General features: G+C 35.7%; 1 protein-coding gene across 1 annotated transcript in view; it reads right to left on the reverse strand.

Moving 5' to 3' along the window:
* The window catches only part of SPEF2 (sperm flagellar 2), a 374,057-nt gene that overhangs the window by 143,264 nt on the left and 218,753 nt on the right, over positions 1 to 12,040 (reverse strand).

The raw sequence follows: 12,040 nt of genomic DNA on the forward strand, positions 1-12,040 counted from the left end.
ACTTCTCTGCCAAGAGGTATTCCATAGTTGGATGGCTTTCTTGGGATCAAACTGGTTGATGTCTGGAGAATTCAGCTGAATTATTAAAAGATCTGTCATACTGTCAGGCTTTATTTTAAAATGCATTTGTGACTTGGTGAGTTTCATCTGACTGAACCCACGTTCTGCCTCAGCTGAACTTGCAGGGAGTGTCAGCACCAGATCGACTAGGGTCAATATATTGGGGTACTTGACTGAGTAGATGGAATTCACAAAATCCCAGGTTAACTTTCGGATGTTCTGAAATCTATAAGAGACAACGAAAAGTGTCAAAAATTAATGAATTCTAGTTATATGTATATACAAAGAATTATTAACACTTCAAAACCATCAATAGTTAACCATAATTGACTTTTCTCAGCTTTCCTTCTTACCGATTATAAATCTCTAATTTCATCATGCTCCATTCTGTGTCCACTTCATCAATTTTCACATTGGCACTTTCCAAAACAAGTTCATAATGCTTTGTAAGAATTGATACTTCTTTCTCACCAAACTCTATAGATATACATAAGGAAAAGTTATGTAGGAGGAAAAGAAATTATTCATAGAGATTTCAGAATACATAGATCAACAAGTACATACTGGATTTTGGACCAGTGTATCTATTTTACCTTGATCTATCTTTCCTGGCCATAATTTGAAACTTCCAATAGTGGTTGCCCTCACCACATCATGGCTAGCATCACTGAAACATTCACGAAGATGCTTTATGAGGTTTGTTAAGACGGTGTTCCGAACAACAGAGATATTTCCATTTCCTGTGAGTTGGTTACCAAGAAAGTATGTGGCAGACTCAGCCAGACGTTCCTTTGGACCTGGTCTGGAATATGTCACAAAATAAAATAAATGGTGAATAATTTTCTAAAGCAAACTTGTGTATGCTCTAGTTACCAATATCTTAGGATGCCCTACCTTTTTTTATACATGTTGAGTGTCCCTAGTGTTGATTGTAAGGTTGCAAATACATCTCCTATTGATGAATTTCTATCTTGATTGACTCGGGACAAAATGCTGAGGACATTGATTACATCTAACAGAAAGTGGGCAAATCTGACAACCTCAGCTTGAAGAAGGAATTGTAGCAGCTCTGTAGCTTTCTGATCATCTGAAGTACTTCTGTCTTCAGGTCTCTATAGCATAGCCAGGAAAGAAAATAATAGTTTACTTCCTTCAAAATGTTATAAAAATATTTAATGAAAGAGGTTTGGAGGTACACACCTGTTTGTTTTAGAGAAAATTAAACAATAGATCTGAAAAGTACTTACTGTTCTCAATTGCTTTACAATTGCAGAATATCCTCTGAGAAACACTTGGAGAGCTGTCTGTAAACGAGGGAGCCATTTGTTGCTGCCAACTCGAGAGGGAATCACAGGGCGGATTTTAAGGTCTTCAAAGGAGGCTATTAGAGCACTTTTATTTGAAGGTGAATCATGGTAAAAATAATACACATTCTGGAGAAGAGCATTGACAGTATTGTATAGTTGGATATTCCGCAATGCTTCTTGGTAAGCTAGTTCAAGTCGATGAGCAAAACAGTGAACTGTTTGCACACATGGTTGGATTTCTTTCAAAAGCCTGGCCACACCATTGTTCTCTCCTACCATGACAGCTGTGCCATTGCTACCAAATCCAACTAGCTTTTTGGACCAGTCTTTATTGGACAGATTGAGTTGAAGATTCATTTCAAGAGTTTTCTCAATGGCATTTTTTATTGCTACAGGATCAATCTTATCCACAGTCTGTACTCCAACAACCTGACAATGGACTTTACCCTCATATGCAAACTGTATATACACAACTCCAATGTCCTCTATGAAGCCATCCATGCCACCATCACTGATGAGTGAGAAGAACTTACATTTTTCTAGTTTCTCTCTCAGTGACCTGCGTTCTACTTCAGCAATGAAGTAGACAAAAGTCCTCGCTGACTTGTCGGTTCTGAATATTGGGCCAATGTCAACACCCTTCATATCATCCAATTTGCACATCCAGAGAAAGTCTTTGAGAGGACGCCCAGTCTTGGCAATAGCATGACAGGATCTAAAGAGGTTTTCTATTCTTCCCAGGATTACTTTGTTCCTACTCTGTATCATCTGTTCTTTGGCAGTGTCAGTAGGGGTAGAAACACCTGTTGCTTCTGCCAGAGAAGCTTTGGCGTGAGCCTCACTGTTGTCATGTGCCTGGAGAAATTCAGTCCTAAAGTTGTTGGTGCCATAAAAAAAACTAACTTGGTTTCCTCCTGAGTTCACCCCATGTTTGCGACACAAGCCACAGAACATTAGATCTGATCTGTTATCATACAACAGCCAGGGATATTTTTTAAGCCAAATTTTCAAAAATTGGTTGTTCCTCTTGGGTAGGTAATAGTCAAGATTTCTCAGCCTTTTCTTTTCTTCAGCATATCTTCCAGTATCCGTGGAAGAGATTCCTTTTTTAAAATACCTCCATGGTGTTTTGGCTGTAGTTTTAAAAAGTAAATTAACAATAAAGCATATATTATCTCCATTTCCATGATACTTTCTCTACAATGATGTCACAAGATAAATTAGTTATTAAACTTTTTACTTTATAATTTTGCTTCACTTTAAGATTTACCTTTTTTAAAATTAGAAAACAAAGGCTTGAAGGCAGAAGGTACAAGCCATGCGCCAATTTGATTAAAGATGGATTTGTGTAGGAGGTGGTTGAAAAGTAGATCATAATGCCTTGAATGCCAAGTTAAATGATTTGAAATGTATCTTATAGGAACTATTGAAGTTTCTGAGCAAGGAAGTATGATCAACTTGATTGGGACATCATTCAGGATAGAATGGAGAGGGCTGAGAATGGAGACAGGGGGTACATAAGAGATTGAACTAGAGAGGTAAGGATAGGAATGGAAAGGAGGGGAAAGAAGGCAACAAAACTATATGTAGAAGGCAAGGGGAATCAAAGATGAAAAGATATCAAGACTAGGCGACCAGGACAGTGTTGTTCCCTTTTTTATTTTTTGCATGGAAATTGGATTAAGTGATCTGTCCAAGGTCAGACAACTCAGTAACTATTAAGTATCTGAGGTTGGAATTGAACTCAGGTCTTCCTGACTCCAGCATTGGTGCTCTATCCACTGCACCACCTAGATGCCTTAGTATTATTACTTTTGAATGAAGATAAATGAAAGGGAGATCATGTTAAAAATACTGTATATGCTTGAAATATTTTATTTAATTCACTCTTTTAATTTATCTAGCTTGATAAAGATAAAAATCTAGGAAAGAAAAAAAATGACCATATGGTTCATTTGGCCTAATTTACACATGAAGTCAGGTTCTTGAACAACTAGGGGCAGATAATTCAAGGTCTCTGTCATCAATGAGGTAATATGTAGAAGTTGGAGAAACAATTGGAAAAAAGATTTTTCAATCAAGTTTCCAATCAATTTGTTGTGGTCATATATATTTCACTGGGAAAATACAGTCTTTTATTTCTTTCTCTTTTTAAAATTATTTGACTCATTATTGTTTTTATTTTCCGCAGGCACTCCCCTCAACATACACCATAATTATCCCTACCTCTGTCCATTTGACCACCATATTCTCCTCTGTAGGAATGCTCTTTGCCCTTTTCTGTATCTATCCAAATGTTATTCAAAATTCAATAGCTCAAGTACCACAATCTTCATCAAGCTTACCCTTACAATTCTAGCTCTCTTTCCTAAATCCTCTGGACAATTTTATCTACTAAACATTTTATCCTATCGTATTTTCTAATTGAACTGAATGACTGATTATCCCATTATCAACACAAACACACATCCATGCAGATATATTTGCCATGCTCCACAAAGGTCCCTCCACTTCAAGCTGCTTCAGCATGACATGGAAGTTATCCTGGATTTATAAAATCTATGGGAGCAGAGCACAAGGCTCAGGCATATCCTGTAAAAAGTTGCAAGGGATGCAAGTATGAGTATGGTGAAGGATTGTTGTTTTTGTCCCAAGACTCCAAGTATTTAGCCAACATTGAAACATTTCTTCCCAAGAATGACTGAGGGATAATGAGTATTTTGGCCAATGGAACTCATGAAAATTATTAATCAAGAGGCTGAGAGGATTTGAAATCTGAAGGAAGATGGAAGAATCACCCTAGAAGCTTGAAATAATGAAGATGCTTCTTCAATTTCTGTTGTATTTTCCCCAACTAAATTTAAAAGTCTTTATTATTAGGTACTTTTGTCTTATACTAAATTCTGAATCATCTAGTTTTGTAGAATGCTAAATAAATGGTAAGTACTTAGTACATTTTATTTTATTATTTGGAAGCATTTGGGATTAAATGACTTTCCCAGGGACACTCAGTAAGTGTTTAAAGCAGGACTTGAACTCAGGTCCTCCTGATTTCAGGATCAGTGCTCTATCCAGTGTGCCACCTAGCTGCCCCTTAATACATTTTTAATTTTTTTGAACCTTGATTTCAATACTACTGGAAAGAAGGGAATTGTTCCCTTTTGTTCGACTTTTTTTCTAAGAAAAAAAATCTTTTTTTCCCCTGATTTGTGCAAATTTCTGATAGTATAACTGAGGTAATTAATAATGGTAAAATATGGAGCTTAATATGTAGAACTCAAAGAAAATTAGAGATTAGGGCATCTAATCCTTTCATATCATTAAGGAAATTGAGAAGTTGAGGGATTAAATGTGTTGCCTACTCTCAAATTGGGAGTAATTAGCAGAGATAGTATTCAAATCCAGTTTTTTCTACTGCATCTTGGTGGGCTCTTTCTTCTCAAATTTTCTTAGCGTATACTTTCTTCTTTGCTCCCATCATGACTTGCCTAAGAGCATCCTTATTTTTGTATATATTTGGTCTCTGCTCCTGTTGCCCCCCACTCCTTACTCCCAAGTAGAATGAAGGATCCTTTTTTTTTAGTTTTTTTTGGCAAGGCAATGGGGTTAAGTGGCTTGCCCAAGGCCACACAGCTAGGTAATTATTAAGTGTCTGAGGTCAGATTTGAACCCAGGTACTCCTGACTCCAGCACTGGTGCTCTATCTACTGCGCCACTTAGCTGCCCCAGAATGAAGGATTCTTAATAAAGGCAGAGATTATGCTGCTACTGCTGCTGTTGTTTTAATCTTCATATCCCAAAGATTTAGAAGAATATTATTATGTACAGAACAGACATGGAATACATGTTTGTTGAACCGAATTGCTTCCCACAAATGTATATTATTGTCACATTCTCTTTAAAGATGCCAGAATGCAACACCCAAGAAATACTTAGCTGAGTGAACTCTTTCAACCTTTCTGGAGAGCAATCTGGAACTATGCCCAAAAAGGCAACAAAAATGTGCATATCCTTTGATCCAGCAATACTACTACTGGGTCTATACCCTGAAGAGATCATGAAAAAGGGTAAAAACATCACTTGTACAAAAATATCCATAGTAGCCCTGTTTATGGTGTCAAAGAATTGGAAATCAAGTAAATGTCCTTCAATTGGGGAATGGCTTAGCAAACTGTGGTATATGTATTTTATGGAACACTATTGTTCTATTAGAAACCAGGAGGGATGGGAATTCAGGGAACCCTGGAGGGATTTGCATGAACTGATGTTGAGTGCAATGAGCAGAACCAGAAAAGCACTGTATACCCTAACAGCAACATGGGGGTGATGATCAACCTTGATGGACTTGCTCATTCCATCAGTGCAACAATCAGGAACAATTTTGGGCTTCCTGCAATGGAGAATACCTATGTATCCAGAGAAAGAACTGTGGAGTTTGAACAAAGACCAAGGACTATTACCTTTAATTTAGAAAAAAACAAAACAAAACTGGTATCTTATTGTCTGATCTTGCTATCACTTATACTTTCTTTTTCTTCCTTAAGGATATGATTTCTCTCTCATCACATTCAATTTGGAACAATGTATACTATGGAAACAATGTAAAGAGTGACAAATTGCCTTCTGTGGGGGTGGGGTAAGGGAAATAAGATTGGGGAAAAATTGTAAAACTCAAAATAAATAAAATCTCTAAAACAAAAGAAATACTTAGCTGAGAGAGGCAATAGAACTTCTCAGTTTCCCCTTTGGGAGCCATCTCCACCACTTCTTATGGCTACTCTTTAGTTACCCGATGTTTGGAGAAAACAGAGACCATTTAAAGCCAATGTCTACATAACTGCTTGTTGATATGCAGAGTAAATGAAAGAAGGAATAATATGAAAAATTAAATATTATACAAATAAAACTATATGAAATCATATGAGAAGTGATTGATCCTAAAAGAAAAGCAGCCTAGTGTAGTGTAAAGAACATCTACATAATGGAACCTTGATTGCCCCTGGCCTTGGCCATTCATTGGAACTGTGGCCCAGGATGACCCACTTAAGTTCTTCACACCTCTGCTAAATGAATAGACATGATGATCCCTTTGATTTTTTTTAATCTTTAAAATTTTGTGTTTCTGAGAGATTTATTTAAAAAGAACCCTTTCCTATTTTCCATTTTCTTCTCAACATAATTGCCTCATATCATTTGTTTCCCTAAATGGAAAGGGAACAAATGCATAATTGCTGATTCATGTTTGGTGTAAATAACAGACATCAGTAAGTAGCCCCATTTCTCAAGAGGTGATTATCCATGCTTACTTTAATCTTATTATTATTGACAGAATGGTGTCCAATTGTGTGGTTGTTTCCAAGGATTAAAGGTGGAAGAATTCACAAGGTGATAACTACTCCTAAAAAAAAAAAAAACCTTGAGGAAATTACATTATTGTATTTTGGGGAGGTCATTCTAGAGTGATTTTTAAAAACATGATTATGTTTTGAGGGGGATTAAATTTTATCTCTGTTTATGACACATGGTCTAAAACAAGGGTTGCCAAACTCAAATAGAAATGGGCCACTGAAGTATAAATAAGGATTCCTATGGGTTGCATGCATATTGACCCAAGTTAACAACATCTATTGGATTTTTATTTGTTTTATTAAATATTTCTCAATTACATTTTAATTTATCTCAGATGACTTGAGATTGTTGCATTTTGATGTCTCTACTCTAAAACAATGGACATAAAAATACTATACATATTTAAATACTGAATAAATCTCATATTTACTAGACTCAGATTGATGTCCATCTTGTCTCTTAAAAACTTCCCCTAGCTATAGATGACCCAGATAGGTTTGTTCCTATATAAGTATCCTTATGGTTTCAAAACTCTCTAAAACCTCCAAACCTCATCCACAAATATTTTCCTATAACTATCTTTTGTACAATTGAATGTGACATCTCAGTGTCAACTGAAGCTGAAACCTAAATTGTCAACCCATATTCAAATAGAAGTTGGTCTTCAAACATGAATTTTCTAATAGAAGAACTGAGACCTGAGAGTGGTTAAGCTGTAGTTCTAGGACTATGTTGAACCTTTGTTCTGGATAAAATATAGATCATTTACTACTGTCAGAAATCAAACTTTTCTGATAGTGAAAGTCACTAGGTCCTCTAAGCCAAGAACTTCACTGTTGTCAAGGGACTCAAAAGGAAAACATATGGTCTAAACCCCTCATTTTTCAGAGATCCAGAGAGATTAAATGACAAGTGGCAGGGGCAAAATTTAAATTCAGGTCCACTGCATTTCATATATAGGGAGAGAGTCTCTTAAATCAGACCTTTATTTTAACTAGCAAGGTTCTTAGTGATTATTGTAAGCTTCTTGAATTCTGAGTCACAGGAAAAATCAATGACTTAAGGTCACAAGGACAGTGACAGCTATAACCTTGAAAAATCTAAGACTTTCTCTTTTCCATGTTCCCTTGACCTGGTCCAGTGATTTCTGTATCCTGGAGGTGCTCAGGGAGTGTGCCTTATATAAGATGCTTTGTGTGCTCAGATACAAGAGGTTGAAAATTATGTTCCTTACCCCCAAATATATAGATTCCTATAATAAATATTTTTCCTAGAATAAACCAGCTATGGAAACCACATAAAACTTAATAGGTTGGGGAGAAGTTTCATTTAAGCAAAAGAACAGATTGCAGTGTTCTGACTTTTTCAATGACACTTTTATTCTATCTGAGTTTGCCTTACTTGATATGCTTAGCTCATGATATCTGAAAACAAGATGCTGCTACCCTAAGTACTCCTGATAGGAGTCTTTCAACAGTTGTGGACTTGGTACCTTAAAATCTCTATAAAGCTGTTCGCCATGAACCGTGGGGCTTTCCCCCCAAGGGTTGCTTTGTCTAGGCAGCATGAAATGATTGGGTTACAAGTTTTGAGAGTCCCTTTATGATGCTGGTCTGTCTTTTTTTTGGTATCATTCTTAGACACCTGAGAAATTAAGTTTCTGGGAGCTAATTGACTTGGTTCTATTGACTTCACCATGGCCTTCACTCCAAGATCTCCTACAGTTATGAAATTTTTTCAGCTTACGATTTTCTCTGGGAGCTTTAAATTGAATTAAATTGCTTGAACCCTGACTAAAAGGTGGTGGAATGGCTGTAGGAGAATTGGTGTCTGGCAGTCAGGAAGAGGACACCAGGAGAACACATGGACATCATCCTGATTTCATCTTTCACTAGGTATCAGTGCTAATGGTTGTGACAATATGAAGGCTGTCAGTCTTGAAATGGAAACTATCAAATTCCAAGGAATTAACCCTGAGATAAAATTCAACAATGCAGAAATAAATTTCTATCTCTTTTAATATAATCCAATGGAGGGTATTGCTTTAAACATACTACATTTTCCACTCTGCCACCCTATATCCATTTTTATGGGAGAAAAAACTGAAATGAAATATTAGATGTTTCACAAAAACATGTGTAGAGAAAAGACAAAAGTAGAAGTGATGGTTTATTTGGGGAATATCTAGGGTAACAGTGAGCTCATAATATTTCCCTCCTTAGTTCCTTAAAGAACATGAAAGGAGGGTTCTAGGAAAGAGGGATGGGGGGATGGGAGATTTGCTGGTACTTCTTAGGTGTAGAGAACTACACAAAGGCAATACGAGTTTCCCCAATTCATCACAGGTACTCATATATATCAGAGCATATGACACTGGGAAGAGATACATCTTTTCATATCCTTCACAGAAGTGTGTGGGAGGCCTTCCTCAATTCTATGGATTGATGTGCAAAGATTCTACCAGTAATCTTTTGCTCTTGCTACATTATTGTCTTATCTATAGTTATATATGAGGAGGCACAAGGGAGCTAGGTGGTAAAGTGGATACAGTGCATGACTTGAAATCAGAAAACTTATTTTCTTCAGTTCAAAATCTGGCTTCAGATGCTTACTAGATATAACCTTTGACAAGTCACTTAACTCTATTTACCTCAGTTTCCTAATCTGTAAAATGAACTGGAAAAGTAAATGACATATCACTCCAGTATCTTTGCCAAGAAAAATCAAATGGGGTCACAATGAGTTCTTGTGACCAAAGTAATTGAACACTGAAAACATGAAAGGGCAGCGTGATGGAGAGGGAAGGATACTAGATCTCTAGTTAGCAGAAATGAGTTTGAATCTTGGCTCTGCCGCTAAATTATTACATTTGACCCCTCTAGCTCTCAGTTTCCTTATTTTCAAAATAAAGATGTTGGGCCAGATGATCTAGATCTATGACATTATTATTTAGTAGTTTTTTAATCCCTTTGGAGATTTTTAATGTATATTTTGTGTGCGTGTGTGTGTGTGTGTGTGTGTGTGTGTGTGTGTGTGTTTAAAGCAGTAAAATGATTCTGGAATAACTCAGAGAACTTGGGTTCAAATTTTACTCCCTGCGGCAAGTCACTTGTCACTTAACTTCTTTGACTCATTCTTTTTCAGTTGAAAAATTGGGGGAAGGTCTAAATGACCTCTGAGGTTCCTTTTAACTCCAAATCTATTATTCTATGAACTTTTATTTAACTATCAAAAATGAGGTCTTAAATAAAAACGAATTCTGGGACTCAAATGGGTTAAATCACATGCAGAAGCAATTTCTTCAGTAACTAAAATGTTAGATACCTACCATGTCATGTATACATTCTTAGACACATACTTACTTTTAGCAATTAAAATTCCTTTTCCCAGAAACTGAATATAGGTATTTAATGCCATGGGAACACAAATGTCAAGAGGTAATTTAGTTATATTAACATTCCTTGTAAATGTGACTTTAAAAGACCTGTTGAGGGTACAATATGTGAGCAATACTAAATTAGAGTAGATTTCATTATCTCTCCAGAAAATCAAAAAGATTTCATTAATATATTATGATACATATGTGAGGAAATACTAAAATACTTCTTTCCCTGTACTTATATTTTGAAATGTTTTGCAAAGGATTAAGAAATTTCCTAGTTATATATACTATCATTCTTATATTCCCACTTTTACAATGATTATCATTTCATCTAATATTTTTTTGAAATTATGGAATTCTACAGAGTACAAAATAGGGACTATTTCCTTTTCCTTTTTCTACATTATAGGAAGGAAACAATTATAGACTTAAAAATGTGTTATCATGAAAGCCATCGATACTAATGGAGGGGTTTTCACTTATTATAGTCATCCCACACTGAGGGAGACAGATAAACCAGGCATTTTTTTCCCCAAGATCATGACTTGAGTTTTGGAGAGGCAAAAACACAGTTCTGTGAATGGGCTTGAACCCAGGGTCAAGTGATATTCATTCTTTTTATTTCTCTTTTTTAAAATATAAAACCTCCAAAACATATGATTCACATTTTTCAAAACATGTATTAATCAAGCAATAATAAAAGAATGTTTTTTTTCAGTGTAATCATATCTAACAGTCCTTATAACCACAAAGCACAAGGCAGCTTCATAACTGCTGTGGATTTGGGGGTATTCCCTTTTGGTCTTGCTTCTGTAACTTAGCCTTTTCCCTTTCCTGGGGACCATTGTCTTTCTTCTGCCTTTGACCAACAGTTTCTACAGTCAAGAAAGTAGGAATTCAAGATGATTTGATATGATTTATTATCTGAAAGAAATTTTAACATGCCATTCATATTTGACAAGTCTTTCTGGATATGAGGTTAATTCCTATCTATCTCATTGCTTAAAAAATTCGGTTTATATAGTTTTAATGTTAATTTTAATAAACAAACAAACAACCAAACAAATAAATAAATAAATGAACTACTAATTAAAAAGGCACAGTGCATAGTGGATAGAGGGCCATAGGTTTGAGTCTTGTCTCTGACACCTACTAACTGTGTTATCATGAGTTGTACTTTGTCTCTCAGAAACAACCTTAAGTTTCTATATTCCAGAAATATTATCAATCTACACCCATGGAGGGCATTTCCTTATCAATGATTTCTTAAGCTGGTGAACTCACAGATCTCTTTTTTTGAAAACAATATAAAATATTTTTCTTTCATAAAATTCATAAATTATAAAACTCATTATCCCTATAATGTGTACTTTAATGTGCACATCAAAGTATCTTAGCTTGAAGATGCACTTTGACTTATAGTATGTATCTGTTGTATAAACTAGCTATTTTTGAATTGAGAATTATATCCATTTTATATTTTTTTCATTCTGGACAGTGTGGAAAAATTGATTGAAGTGGTTCACAACTACATTGAAACTTCAACAAGGATTCAGAATGAACTTGTTTTAAGTCCCTACTATGTTATCATAAGTCATACTTTGCCTCTCAGTGTACCCTGAGCAACAATCTTAAGTTTCTATATTCCAGAAATATCAATCTACACCCATGGAGGACATTTCCTTATCAATGGTTTCTTAAGTTGTTCCTCATCATTCCCTGCACCTTACATGGTTATTACGGATACTGTTTCCTTGGCTCTTAGTTTTCCTACTTCAGATACCCTCAGCTACCTCTCTAACAGTCAGTGTCAGAGTGCTTTTAAATGTATGGCAAATTTCCTAATGAGTCTTCCCTGACCAACCTCTCCCCCCACACTGATAACCACTTGGTTTGGTTCTTCTGAAGTTGCTTATGTTCTTTAGTGGCTACTTGTATATTT

Source organism: Macrotis lagotis, chromosome X, assembly GCF_037893015.1.
Source record: "Macrotis lagotis isolate mMagLag1 chromosome X, bilby.v1.9.chrom.fasta, whole genome shotgun sequence".
Taxonomy (NCBI): Eukaryota; Metazoa; Chordata; class Mammalia; order Peramelemorphia; family Peramelidae; genus Macrotis; species Macrotis lagotis.